This window comes from Mustelus asterias, chromosome 18 (assembly GCF_964213995.1).
Source record: "Mustelus asterias chromosome 18, sMusAst1.hap1.1, whole genome shotgun sequence".
Classification (NCBI taxonomy): Eukaryota; Metazoa; Chordata; class Chondrichthyes; order Carcharhiniformes; family Triakidae; genus Mustelus; species Mustelus asterias.
The window spans coordinates 21958023-21972535 of NC_135818.1; the positions used below are offsets into that span (position 1 = coordinate 21958023).

General features: G+C 45.4%; 1 protein-coding gene across 3 annotated transcripts in view; it reads left to right on the top strand.

Annotated features, from left to right (window-relative positions):
* Positions 1-7832: 7832 nt before the first annotated feature.
* rad51 (RAD51 recombinase) overlaps positions 7833-14513 on the top strand; it is a 103278-nt gene continuing 96597 nt past the window's right edge. For all 3 annotated transcript variants that reach the window (XM_078233507.1, XM_078233506.1, XM_078233505.1), the window contains exon 1: positions 7833-7973. The gene's annotated coding sequence lies outside the window, so the exon portion shown is untranslated. The remainder of the gene's footprint in view (positions 7974-14513) is intronic.

Below are 14513 nucleotides of genomic sequence, written 5' to 3' on the forward strand. Positions count from 1 at the left end.
TTAAGAGCCGTGGGGTTATGCTGCAACTGTACAGGACCTTGGTGAGACCACATTTGGAATATTGTGTGCAGTTCTGGTCACCTCACTATAAGAAGGATGTGGAAGCGCTGGAAAGAGTGCAGAGGAGATTTACCAGGATGCTGCCTGGTTTGGAGGGTAGGTCTTATGAGGAAAGGTTGAGGGAGCTAGGGCTGTTCTCTCTGGAGCGGAGGAGACTGAGGGGAGACTTAATAGAGGTTTATAAAATGATGAAGGGGATAGATAGAGTGAACGTTCAAAGACTATTTCCTCGGGTGGATGGAGCTATTACAAGGGGGCATAACTATAGGGTTCGTGGTGGGAGATACAGGAAGGATATCAGAGGTAGGTTCTTTACGCAGAGAGTGGTTGGGGTGTGGAATGGACTGCCTGCAGTGATAGTGGAGTCAGACACTTTAGGAACATTTAAGCGGTTATTGGATAGGCACATGGAGCACACCAGGATGATAGGGAGTGGGATAGCTTGATCTTGGTTTCATATAAAGCTCGGCACAACATTGTGGGCCGAAGGGCCTGTTCTGTGCTGTACTGTTCTATGTTCTATGGCTGTATCATCAGTGTCTCCGATTTGGTTGTCTCCTCTCCACAGTTGCTATTGCTGGTTGGAGGAGAGAGAGGTAACAACCCCAATTATGCCCTCTGCGACCCAATTGGGGTTGCGACCCACATTTGCGATCTCTTGGTCTACAAAAAGAAATGATATTACTCAAAGATGATCCTAATGGACTGTGTGGAGTTTACATATCCACTCAACTCAGTTGAATGTCTTTTCCAGATGCGCAAATTTTCTTATTGCTGAACATTAACATTTTTTAAAAAATCATTTGAGGGATATGAGAGTCACTGGCAAGGCCAGCATTTATTGTCAATCTCTATTTGCCAGGTGGTTGTGAGCTGACTTCTTGAACTTCTGTAATCCATGTGAAGTAAGTACACTCTCAAAATTATTAGGAAAGGAGTTCCAGGATTTTGACCCAGCGACAGCTAAGGAACAACACTATATTTCCGAATTAGGATAGTGTCTGGCTTGTAGGGCAACTTTCAGGCGGTGGTGTTCCATATGTCTGTTGTTCTTTTTCTTCCAGGTAGCTGAAGTTGTAAGTTTGGAAGGTGCTTGCCAAAGGAGCCTTCACTGGTTGCTGCAGTGCATCTTGTAGATCACACACATTTTTGCCACTGTGGGCCAGCGGTGAACATGGTAAATGCTTAAGGTGGTGGATGGGCACCTTCTTAGAATAACGTATTCAACTAAAGAATGTCTTGATGCGGTCTGATGGCACTTTTTCCATCGCTAAATCTATCTTATTTGGTGGACAATTTTTAAAATAACCGATAAACCTTTTTTGGTATTTTACATTGCACAGTGCTCTCTATTCTGTGCTGTAACCATCTCTAACTCTACTTACCAAATCGCATGAAATAACTTGTTGATATGCTTTATCAAAGTAGTTGTTTTTACTCGTTACAGTAAGGTGCCCAAACATCCTGGAATCATAGAAAGGTTGCAGCACAGAAGGCGGCGGCCTTTTGTCCTGTCAAGCCCATGCCAGCTCTCTGTAAAAGTGATTTAGCTAGTTCCACTGCCCTGTCCTTTCCCTATAACCTTCTCATAAATCTTTTTTGCATCCTTTCTAAAGTCTTCATGTCCTTCCTAAGTGTCATGTTTAGGATTGAACAGAATACTCCAATTGAGGCTGCAAAAGTGCTTTATAAAGGTTCATCATAATTTCCTTGATTTTGTATTCTATGTCTCCATTTATAAAGCCCAGGATTCTATATGCCTTTTAAACCATTTTCTCAATCTGTCCTGCCACTTTCAATAACTTATGCGTGCGTACTCATTAGTTCCTCTAGCACCCTTAGAATTGTACCTTTTAGTTTATGCCTCTCCTCATTTCTCCTATCAATATATATCACTTCAAATTGTTGCGAAGTTGGGTAGAGTAATTGTAGATTGCTGTTTGTAAAATTGTAAAATGCTAGGGAGAAAGCATTGTATGGTCCCTTTAAAAGGTGGTGCTTTTTCTGTGCTTAAGAGAGTTAAAAAAAATGTAAGTACATAGGGAGCCCCAAACTGAAACATTTGAAAAGAAAGGCCAAGCAGCAGTTTTTACCAAGACAACAGGCTTTTGAACTTAGCCAATCTAATTTGAATCAGGCACTTAGATACCAAGATCTTAATCTTACCAGGAATTTAAATCTAATGGTTTTGACAACCTGCGACCAATCCTATTTTGGGAAATATTGATGTGTCATCACGGGTGTAAAAGAAGGGGAACGTGGGACAAAAAGAGAGAGCAACTGCCACCTGCCAGAGTTACCAGCTCACAGCTCTGAGAGAGAGAGAATTCCTGGCTCTCATAGCTTCATCTAGATAGCAAAGGTACCAAAGAAGAAAGAAGTTCCAGACAGAAAAATCAACAGAGAAGGCCCAGAATATTCTGGAAGACACAAAACCTGGTTGCAATCTCGAGAATGACTAAATTCTATTTTTGTTAATGAGTGGGAATTGTATTTATTGTAACAGCATACTATTAGAATTTGTTTTATTTGGGAACAGTTAGAAGTGATTTATTCGCTTGTTAAGAGTTTAATTAATTTGTTCACTGTTAGTTAGGTAAATAAATTGTTGTGTTGATTTTAGAGTGAGTGTCAGGGATTTATTTTATATTTAACCACTAGAAGTTGCTGAAGCGCAGGTCAAACCACTTCACACATACGTTTTACAGATTATAAGGTGAGGTACTCCTCTTTGCGTGTTTCGGTGTTAGTTCGCAGAGGGGAGATCATCCTCCGCTTTATAACAACATTTTTCTGCATTAAATTTTATCTGTCATGTGTTCACCAATTGCACCTGTATGTTTATGTTCCCTTGAAATTCATCATTATGCTCACAGTTCACAATACTTCCACGTTTTGCAAAATTATGCTCTGTACGCTAAGTCTAAATCATTGTTATATATCAAAAAATGCACTCATGTTAAACTTTGGGAAATCCCACTTTCTACCTTATTTCAGTCTGAAAAAAACAACCAATCACCACTACTACCTGTTCCTGTCACTTAGCCAACTCCGTATACATGCTGCCACTGTTCCACTTATTCCATGAGCTTCATTTTTGCTGACAAGCTTGTTACATGGCACTTTATCAAATGCCTTTTGGAACTCCATAGACCAGTGGTTTCCAACTGCTGTGCCGCAGCACACTGGTGTGTCGTGAGAAGGGTGCGAGTGTGCCAAGGCCATTGGCACTCCCGCACACATGCCCTTTGTGTTAAGCCACCCAATAAGTCCCAGCAGTTTTTCTCAGCGACTGCCCGACTAGCTGCTGCTCAAATGTTGCGTACAACATGCTACTGTGCAAAGGGACCTGGCCTTTGTGCATGAGTCGCAAAAACTCAGTCTGCAAGTACAACAGGTGATCAAGAAGGCAAATGTGATATTGGCATTTATCGCGAGGGGGATAGAATATAAAAGCAGAGAAGTCTTGCTGCGTCTGTACAAGGCATTGGTGAGGTCATAGCTGGAATACTGTGTGCAGTTTTGGTCCCCTTACTTGCGAAAGGATATATTGGCCTTGGAGGGAGTGCAGAGAAGGTTCACCAGGTTGATACTGGAGATGAGGGGTATAGATTATGAGGAGAGATTGAGCAGATTAGGTTTGTACTCGTTGGAGTTTAGAAGGCTGAGGGGTGATCTTATAGAGGCATATAAGATAATGAAGGGGCTGGATAGGGTAGAAGTGGAGAGATTCTTTCCACTTAGAAAGGAAACCAGAACTAGAGGGCACAGCCTCAAAATAAAGGGGGGTCAGTTTAGGACAGAGTTGAGGAGGAACTTCTTCTCTCAGAGGGTGGTGAATCTCTGGAATTCTCTGCCCACTGAAGTGGTGGAGGCTACCTCGTTGAATATGTTTAAGTCACGGATAGATGGATTTCTGATCAATAAGGGAATTAAGGGTTATGGGGAGCAAGCGGGTAAGTGGAACTAAACCACTGTCAGATCAGCCATGATCTTATTGAATGGCGGGGCAGGCTCGAGGGGCTAGATGGCCTACTCCTGCTCCTATTTCTTATGTTCTTATGAACGTTTCTTTCAAGTGTTGCAAAGTTGACCATAAGACATAGGAGCAGAATTAGGCCACTCAGCCCATCGAGTCTGCTCCGCCATTCAATCATGGCTGATATTTTACTCATCCACATTCTCCTGCCTTTTTCCCATAACCCCTGATCCCCTTATTAATCAAGAACCTATCTCTGTCTTAAGGACACTCAATGACCTAGCCCCCATGGCCTTCTGCAGCAGAGTTCCACAGATTCATCACTCTCTGGCTGAAGAAATTCCTCCTCATCTTTGTTTTAAAGGATCGTCCCTTTAGTCTGAGGTTGTACATCGTCTTAAATCACTCACTCCTTTACCTCAGAATAAATGAGTGGTGCATGCCCTCTGCTCATGGCCAGCGGCTGTCCGTTAATAGGCTGTGATTCTCTCTATGGCCTTGATACCCTTATGAAAGCAGAGTTCTTCTCTATTTTCACTGAGGCTTAACCACTCAGTTGTATAGGTTATTATCTCCTTTATACACTATATGCCTTTTTATATAAATCTAGAATCCCATATACTCTTGCAGATTTATCACTTGTCTTTACACCTTTAAAGATTTATGTTCTTCTGTTCATTTTAAAGTTTTATCAGATAGTATACTTCCTCTTGTTATTCTTCCTCAAAAAATATCAACCCAATCTTTTTTGTTTAAAATTTCATCTGATGTTTAGATACCTAATCTACTAACTTTTATTCATCACTCTTAAATCATTTAAAGTCCTCTTCATTGTTAGCCAGAGTCCTTATTTTTATGTTGCCTACAAAATTTGATCTTGTATACATTATATCTAAGTCCATATCATTTATCTATACTGATATCAATGGTCCCAACACTGATCTTTGGAGGACACCACTCTTTACATCTGTCCAGTCCAAAAAAAGTCTACCAACTGCTACCCTGTTTTTCAGGTTTTTAAAAAATTAATTAATTCAAGCAATGTGGACCTCGCTGGCTAGGCCAGCATTCATTGCCCATCCCAAATTGCCCTTGAGTTCCTATCTTTGTTGCCACACTCCTGTTAATAATATGTCTTCACTTCAATGACTCCAATGCAGCATCTTATTAAATGGCTTTTTGAAACTTGCAGCGAAGTTGTTTAAGAGAACTACAAAATAAGCACTCCAAATCTGTTGGATCCACAATATGTTGACACGTAGAATTATCCATGAATGGTAACAAGACTGCTCATGAATGGTTTCTTTAGATTTAACCATTTGGCCTTCTTGTGGTAATGCTGCTATCCATTTTCAAGGTGAAGTAAGCGGATTTGTTTTTGCCCATATGTTGACTTCATGATACAAAAGCAAATTTGGCCATATTCCTTAAAACTTAACCAACTGAGAGCAAATGGATGCTTCAATAGATTTAGGAGGCAAGTGGTTAAATGATGTTTTGGCTTCCAAAATTAGAACCATAATCATACTTGAACATCATATAGCTTTCAATCCCTCGTATATCTGCAACATGAGATCATAATTTTTCTCATAATACATGGTTTGGACAGGAAATCGTAAATTCTAATAAATGGCTCATGGTGTTCCGTAGCACAGAACATATGTTAATCTCAAAGAGGTCCTTAGTTTATTTATTTGTCACAAGTAAGGCTTACATTAACACTGCAATTAAGTTACTGTGAAATTCCCCTAGTCGCCACACTCCGGCACCTGTTCGGGTCAATGCACCTAACCAGCACATCTTTCAGACTGCGGGAGGAAACAGGACCAGCTGGAGGAAACCCACGCAGACATGAGGAGAACGTGCAAACTCCATATAGACAGTGACCCAAGCTGGGAATCGAACCCAGGTCCCTGGCGTTATGAGGCAGCAGTGCTAACCATTGTGCCACCAGGTCGCCCTAGGTAGAAAGTGGTAGATTTTAAGGAGTGTCTTAAAAGGAGGCAAGTGAGGCGGAGAGGTGTAGGGAGTCAATTCCAGTGTTTGCGGCCTTGGCAACTGAAGCTACAACAATCAATTAAGGCAGGTATGATTGGTAATGCACAACAGGCCAGAATTTTGGATCAAGACTATGGAGGGTAGAATGTCGAAGACCTGCAAGGAGTACATTTGAATAGTCAACTCTAGAAGTAACAAAGGGACAGATGAGAGTTTCAGCAGCAGATGAGTTGAGTCAGTAGCAAAGTCGAGCAATGTTACCGGGGTGGAAAAAAGTGATCTTGAAAGTTGGCATGAATATGAGGTCAGAAGCTCATCTCAGGATCAACCTAGGTTGCATCAGCATCACCAAAAATGATTATCTGATCCATTCAACCTAGAATGATCTGGTTTTTCTGGGACAGTCCCACAGTGCCCTCAACATTGTTCAAATGTGCCCCCATTTCAGCCTTTTCCCTTTTTGGACAACTTTAAATTATGGCAATGGGAACAAGGTGGTGGCAAAATAATGATGCAACCTAGGCAGTGGGAGGAACTACCCTGAAATGATTGACAGCTGTACTTGCACTCCAGGAGCTTGTAGGACATCTGTCTGGGTTACTTTCTCCGGTGTGGTTTTGACAGCAACTCTGAGGAACCATGAGCTCACTGATGGCGGATGACGTGTGGCAGGTGACATGTGGCAGATGGCGCAGCTTCAGACAGAAGCTTGTACTCAATGAGGAGTAGCCAATGAGGTTTAACCGAGGCTTTACCTGATGCAATTTTTCAAAGCCACCTTGGCCTTTTGGCTAAGATGAAGTGTTAGGCCAAGCTGGGAAGGGGATTTAACGCCTCATCCTGTCAGCTTGGATCTTGTTTGACTGAGCCCAAGATGGGATGCAATGCCTTGTCTGGTCAGCTTGGATCTGGTTTGTCCCTCATGTGGGGACCAAGATTGGATTTAATTTGAACTGGCTTTTTAAAATTAGAATTAAAGTTTATGTTTATTATTAATGTCACAAGGAGGCTTACATTAACATTGCAATGAAGTTACAAAGAAAATCTCCCTTGTTACCACACTCCGGCGCCTGTTCGGGTACACTGAGAGAGAATTTAGCATGGCAAATCCACGTCTTTCAGAGTGTGGGAGGATACCGGAGCACCCAGAGGACGCCCAAGCAGACACGGGGAGGACATACAGACTCCACAGGCAGTGACCCAAGCCAGGAATCAAAGCCGGGTCCCTGGCGCTGTGAGGCTGCAGTGCTAACCATTTTGCCACCCTAAAGTACCAAAAGAAAAAAAATGAGGGGGCTTGGGAAGGGAGAAACAGTTCAGTGCCACATTGAAATGGCGCACAAATACAGACTCTCATCTCTCTTTAAATGTGAAACTCTCAAAGGCAATTCGGATGGATAATAAATGTTGGCCGAGCCTACAATATAATTAAAACTGGTTTTGACTTTTGAAAATCTGTTCACCTTGTTTCATGCAAAACACATTATGCGATCCATTCATGCCAGGACAGTGCTTGGCCCAAGCCGGCTGTCCAACTTGCTGCTGGGTTTAGTTCGTCTCTCCAGGCGCGCCATGGGGACCAACCGCCCCCAGCTGGGCGCGTGCCAGTGGGCACTGGAGTGGGTGTCGGATAGCGCGCTGCTGTGAGTGGGTGCCGGATAGCACGCATGCGCACTGATATGTGGGTGTCGGACAGCGCGCACGCGCGCCGGTGTGTGGGGGTGTTGGATAGCGCGCACGCGCGCCGGTGTGGGTGACGGAAAGCGTTTGGCGTACGGCGCGCATGCGTCAGGACGCCACCGAGAAGTGGCGCGCTTTATGGAATAGTCAACAGCCCCACTCGTGAGGCGGTGCGAGAGTCGGGTCGGGGCGGTTAACGGACAGCCGCTGGCGCGAGCGGAGGGCGGCCGACTGCCGGTCAACCTCTTATTCCGAGGTAAAGGAGTGAGTGATTTCATGCGGTGACTGTCTGGCCGCTGCGACCCACAGCGCGGATTCCACACCGATGGAGCGGTTAGCCCGTCCCACTCTCTTGGGGTTAAGGGGATTGAAGCTCTCCTCCCCCGGGCCGGCTTGCACTCGGGCCGAACCGATCATCGGCAATAACAGAACAACCCTCTCCCAACTGGAGTCCAGGCCCATCTCTTGGCTCGTTAAGTGGCAAAGTTAACTCCACATCAAAGTTAACTGATACAAGTTTTTAGTAAAGCAGTTCCGATTGACATTCTAGGCCGAGGATCCAGGGAGCGAGAGAGGAAATCATAGAAACCCTACAATGCAGAAGGAGGCCATTCGGCCCATCGAGTCTGCACCGACCACAATCCCACCCAGGCCCTACCCCCACATATTTACCCGCTAATCCCTCTAACCTATGCATCTCAGGGGCAATTTTAACCTGGCCAATCAACCTAACCCGCACATCTTTGGACTGTGGGAGGAAACCGGAGCACCCGGAGGAAACCCACGCAGACACAAGGAGAATGTGCAAACTCCACACAGACAGTGACCCGAGCTGGGAATCGAACCCGGAACCCTGGAGCTGTGAAGCAGCAGTGCTAACCACTGTGCTACCGTGCCGCCCCTAACCACTGTGCTACCGTGCCGCCCCTTTGGCCCTTAATAGGAGTTGGCCCATTGGCCCTTAATAGAAAATAAACTATCCATCCAACGAGCAGAGTCTGACTTTGAATGCTGGCTGCAATGCCTGCTGTAGGTGAATAGCCTCCATGATGGTGTCTCCCAGCCAAAAACCCCTTTCCTCCTCTATTGAGGTGCTGGACCTCAGTGCTCCAGAGGGGGATCAAGAACATTGAAGAATACCTACATGGGGATGGTGGACTCACCGACTATTTTAAACCATTTGTTATTGTTTTCATTGAAAGCAGGATTATCAGATTCAAATTTGACAAATTGTCACCTGGTATCGGCCACACTTGACTCAAATTATGTGGAGACACTGGGGTAGAAGGTTGTCGGTTTTGTGGCCATGGGTCGTGTAATTTATACCAATTTCTGGGTGCAAAGTCCTGAACTTAATCTGAGTCTCACTTTTTATGTATCACAAGTGCTCATCTGAAATCAACACTGGATTGATTTAAATATAGAAAAAGTGCCCATGACCTGTTCATTCCTCACTCCTGTGCTTGCTGGCCTACATTGCCCACCCCACCCAATCATCTGACAATGCCTTGCCTTGTTTTAAAGTCCCACATCCTTGTTTTCAAATGCTCCATGCTTCATTCACTGCTGTTTCTGTAACCACCTCAAGCCTCCACAATTTTTCTCCTCCAATTCTGATCTCTTGTGCATTGCTGATTTTAAAGGTTTCACAATAGGAGGTTGGTACCTAAAGTGGCTTTGGCTCAAAACTCTGAAACTCCTTCCTGAAACCTCTGCCTCTTTTTCCCCTGCCCCATCCCTGGCTTTTAAGATGGTTCATTGAACCTTTTGTCTAAATGTCTTGACGTCTATCCTGATATCTCCTGTGGCTGTTTATTATGCTCTAGTTGAATCTCTCCGGTTGTTTTCCTAAGTTAAAGATCCTACATAAATACAAGTTATTGTTAATGACTTCTGAAGAAAATGTGTCCCTCGGCTCCAAAGCACCTTAATCTCCTTAGAATTAGAATTTCTTGACGTCTCATCCTATTGTAGTTTCATCAACACCCTTTACAACCAACCCCCCTGCCCTAAATCCTGGCCTTTAGCACTATTCATCCAGCACCATGTCTCTCCACATTTCCTGTCCCTGTGGTGTAAAGTTCAAATACCTTAGAATCTGAAAATAGAGGGAGATTTGGCAGAGCACGTTGTGAACCGGGTGGAACTGTTCTGCAGTTGGTGTTTGACACTCCTAAACTAAAATTTACTATAATTTATTTGGGCTATATCGAAGGAAGAAAATAAATCTATTTATCTGTCATGTTTAGCAACCTCAGGATGTCTGCATTCACAGCAATTTAAGTCCTTTTTGAGGTGAAGTCACTCATTGTAGTTGATTTGTGGACAGCATGATCCCAAAAGCAACCATGAGTTAGAAGACTAAATAATCTGTTTTGGTAATATGGTTTACAACAACAACAAATTTTATTTATATGGCATATTTGATGTAATAAAACATCTCAAGGCCCTTCATGGAATGTTATAAAGCAAAATGTGGCACTGAGCCACCCAAGGTGATATTAGAGCAGATGACCAAAAACTTGGTCAAAGATAAGTGGAGAGGTTTAGGGAGGGAATTTCAGAGCTTGGAAAATCCCAGAGTTCGTGGGAAGTTGTCATGGGTGACTTTAACTTTTCAAATATTGATTGGAACCTTTTTAGGTCGAATAGTTCGGATGGGGCAGTTTTTATACAGTGTGTGCAGGAGGGTTTCCTGACACAATATGTGGATAGGCCGACAAGAGGTGGGGCCACATTGGACTTGGTACTGGGTAATGAACTGGGCCAAGTGTTAGATTTGGTTGTGGGAGATAGTGGAGATAGTGACCACAATTCGGTGTCTTTCATTATTGCAATGGAATAATGAAAGACTTACGGCAGGGCAAGGTTTATAATTGGGGGAGGGGTAATTATGATGCGATTAGGCAAAAATTAGGGAGCATAAGATGGGAACAGAAACTGTCAGGGAAAGGCACAAATGAAAAATGGAGCTTGTTCAAGGAACAAATACTGTGTGTCCTTGATAGGCATGTCCCTGTCAGGCAGGGAGGAAATGGCCGAGTGAGGGAACCATGGTTCACAAAAGAGGTTGAATGTCTTGTCAAGAGGAAAAAGGAAGCGTATGTAAGGATAAGAAAACAAGGTTCAGTTGGGTTGCTTGAGGGTTACAAGGTAGCAAAGAATGAGCTTAAAAAAAGGGCTTCGGAGAGCTAGAAGGGAGCATGAGAAGTCCTTGGCGGGTCGGATCAAGGAAAACCCCCAAGGCTTTTTACTCTTAGAAACATAGAAAAACTACAGCACAAACAGTCCCTTCGGCCCACAAGTTGTGCCAAACACATCCCTACCTTCTAGACCTACCTATAACCCTCCATCCTATTAAGCTCCATGTACTCATCCAGGAGTCTCTTAAAAGACCCTATTGAGTTCGCCTCCACCACCACTGACGGCAGCCGATTCCACTCGCCCACCGCCCTCTGTGTGAAAAACTTACCCCTAACATCTCCCCTGTACCTACCCCCCAGCACCTTAAACCTGTGTCCTCTCGTAGCAGACATTTCCACCCTGGGAAAAAGCCTCTGAGAGTCCATCCGATCTATGCCTCTCAACATCTTATATACCTCTATTAGGTCTCGTCTCTCCAAGGAGAAAAGACCGAGCTCCCTCAGCCTATCCTCATAAGGCATGCCACTCAATCCAGGCAACATCCTTGTAAATCTCCTCTGCACCCTTTCAATCTTTTCCACATCCTTCCTATAGTGAGGCGACCAGAACTGAGCACAGTACTCCAAGTGGGGTCTGACGAGGGTCTTATATAGCTGCATCATTATCCCCGGACTCCGAAACTCAATCCCTCGATTGATAAAGGCCAGCACACCACACGCCTTCTTAACCACCTCCTCCACCTGCGGGGCCGATTTCAGAGTCCTATGGACCCGGACCCCAAGGTCCTTCTGATCCTCTCCAGTACTAAGAGTCTTTCCCTTTATATTGTACTCCTTCATCCCATTTGACCTACCAAAATGGACCACTACGCATTTATCTGCGTTGAAGTCCATCTGCCACTTGTCCGCCCAGTCTTGCATCCTATCTGTGTCCCTCTGTAACTTCTGACATCCCTCCAGACTATCCACAACCCCACCAACCTTCGTGTCGTCGGCAAACTTGCCAACCCATCCCTCCGCTTCCTCATCCAGGTCATTTATGAAAATGACAAACAGCAAGGGTCCCAGAACAGATCCCTGGGGCACACCACTGGTGACCGACCTCCATTTAGAAAAAGACCCATCTATACCCACTCTCTGCCTCCTTTGGGCAAGCCAGTTCTGGATCCACCGGGCAGCAGCCCCTTGGATCCCATGCCCTCTCACTTTTTCTAGAAGCCTTGCATGGGGGACCTTATCGAACGCCTTGCTAAAATCCATTTAAACCACATCTACTGCCTTCTCTTCGTCAATGTGTTTAGTCACATTTTCGAAGAACTCCACCAGGCTTGTAAGGCATGATCTGCCCTTGACAAAGCCATGCTGAGTATTCTTGAGCATACTAAACCTCTCTAAATGCTCATATATCCTGTCCCTCAGGATCTTCTCCATCAGTTTACCAACCACTGAGGTTAGACTCACTGGTTGGTAATTACCTGGGCTATCCCTATTCCCCTTCTTGAAAATAGGAACCACATCCGCAATCCTCCGGCACCTCTCCCGTCTCCATCGACGACGCAAAGATCATCGCCAGAGGCTCTGCAATCTCTTCCCTCGCCTCCCACAGTAACCTGGGGTACATCCCATCCGGACCCGGCGACTTATCTACCTTGATGCCATTCAAAGATTCCAGCACAACCTCTTTCTTAAAGTCCACATACTCAATCCTTTCAGTCCACCGCACGCCCGCAGTACATCCACCCATGTCCTTCTCCTCTGTGAAAACCGAGGCAAAATACTCATTAAGCACCTCTGCCACTTCTACTGGTTCCGTACAGACTTTCCCGCCTTCACCTTTTATAGGCCCTATTCCATCACGTCTCATCCTTTTACTCTTCACATATTTATAGAACGCCTTAGGGTTCTCCTTAATCCTACCTGCCAGGGCCTTCTCGTGACCCCTTCTGGCTCTCCTAATTTCCTTCTTTAGTCCCTTCCTACAAGCCGTATACTCTTCTAAATCCCTATCTTCGCCAAGCTCTCTGAGACTTTTGTACGCTTTCCTTTTCTTCTCGACTAGGTCCCGCACAGCTTTCGTGCACCACGGTTCCTTTAACCGACCAACACCTCCCTGTCTGCTCGGAACGTTGTCCTGTAGAACTCTAGACAGACATTCCTTGAAAAACTGCCACCTCTCTTCAGTACGTTTCCCTGAGAATACCTCCTTCCAATTTACTCCTCTAATTTGCTGTCTAATGTCTTCATATTTCCCCTTACTCCATATAAACACTTTCCTAGCTTGCCTGATCCTCTCTTTTTCCAATGCAAGCCTAAAGGAGATAGAGTTATGATCGCTATCCCCAAGATGCTCTCCCACTGAGAGAGCTGACACCTGTCCAGGTTCATTGGTCAGTATCAGATCAAGTACAGCCTCTCCTCTTGTAGGCTTGTCCACATGCTGTGTCAGGAAACCCTCCTGAACACACCTAACGAACTCTTTCCCATCCAATCCCCTTACCCTAGGGATATTCCAATCTATATTTGGGAAATTAAAGTCTCCCATCACAACAACTCTGCTATTACTGCATCTCTCCAGGATCTGTTTCCCTATCTGCTCCTCCACCTCCCTGTTACTATTGGGTGGCCTATAGAAAACTCCCAGCAAAGTGACCGGCCCCATCGCACTCTGAACTTCCACCCACAGAGACTCGGTGGACAATCCCTCCACAGCACACACCTTCTCTACAGCTGTGACACTATCCCTGATCAGCAGTGCCACTCCACCCCCTCTCTTGCCTCCCTCCCTGTCCTTCCTGAAACATCTGAATCCCGGCACCTGGAGTATCCAGTCCTGTCCGAGACATCCAAGTCTCCGTAATGGCCACCACATCATACTTCCAGGCATCAATCCACGCTCTGAGCTCATCCCCTTTATTCACTATACTCCTGGCATTAAAGTAAACACATCTCAATCCTTTGGTCTGAGCTCTCCCCTTCTCTATTCCCTATCCATCCGCCCTCTTGCACTGCCTGTAACCCTTCTCTGTTTGCGAGCTACCTTCCTCACTCTCAGTCACCTCATTTTGATCCCCTCCCCCCAACCTATCTAGTTTAAACTCTCCCCAGTAGCCTTAGCCAACCTTCCTGCCAGGATATTGGTCCCCCTCGGGTTCAAGTGCCACCCGTTTTTTGTGTACAGGTCACACCTGCCCCTAAAGAGGTCCCAATGGTCCAGGAACCTGAATCCTTGCCCCCTGCACCAGTCCCTCAGCCACACATTCATCCTCCACCTCACTCCATTCCTGTCCTCACCTTCCCGTGGCACATACAGCAATCCTGAGATTACTACCTTTGCTTTCCTCCTTCTCAGCTGTCTCCCTAATTCCCTATACTCTCTTTTCATGACCCCTTCCCCCTTGCTACCCACGTCAGCGGTACCAATATGTACCGCTACCTCCGGCTCCTCTCCCTCCCACCTCAGGATTTCTGGGACTCGCCCAGCGACATCCTGGATCCCAGCCCCAGGGAGGCAGACCACCATGCGAGACCCCCGCCTGCCTCCGCAAAATAGCTTGTCCGTCCCCCTGACTGTCGAGTCCCCGATTAATACTGCCTTCCTCCTCTTTTCCTTAGCCCTCTGAGTTACAGGGCCAGACTCCACCCCGGAGACACGG